This window comes from Penaeus monodon, chromosome 31 (assembly GCF_015228065.2).
Source record: "Penaeus monodon isolate SGIC_2016 chromosome 31, NSTDA_Pmon_1, whole genome shotgun sequence".
In the NCBI taxonomy this organism is placed as follows: domain Eukaryota; kingdom Metazoa; phylum Arthropoda; class Malacostraca; order Decapoda; family Penaeidae; genus Penaeus; species Penaeus monodon.
Window position 1 is genome coordinate 3,905,190 of NC_051416.1, and position 436 is coordinate 3,905,625.

Genomic DNA, 436 nt, shown 5'->3' on the forward strand with positions numbered 1-436 from the left:
TTACCCTCCCTCCCCAGGCCGGAGGGGGGAGCGCAAGCCCGGGCCCGACGTCGTGCGCGTAGGTCGCTGCAATCCCTGCGTGGCCCATCACTGAAGACTATCCAGGGGTGAGGGTATTCCAAGCTCCGAGGGTGAATCACGTCACAGCGCCGGGGCGTCGTCAGGACGTGGCGAGCACCCGTAGGATCCTTCCCAGGTGTCCATCCTTCAGGGGCGAGCGGGTACTGCAGCAGACCATCTCGAGACCGCCTCTGAGTGGCTTCAGATACGATCACAGAACTGGATCTAGGAAAAGAGCTCGGCTGGGGTCAGGCACTGAATTGGCCCCCGACATAACTCAGAAAAATTCTGAGTTGCTGATGCAGTTTCCTAAATAAAAATTTAGTAATTTTCTACATACTTCTTTTGTGTGGAATATTAAAAATTACGGGTTAGG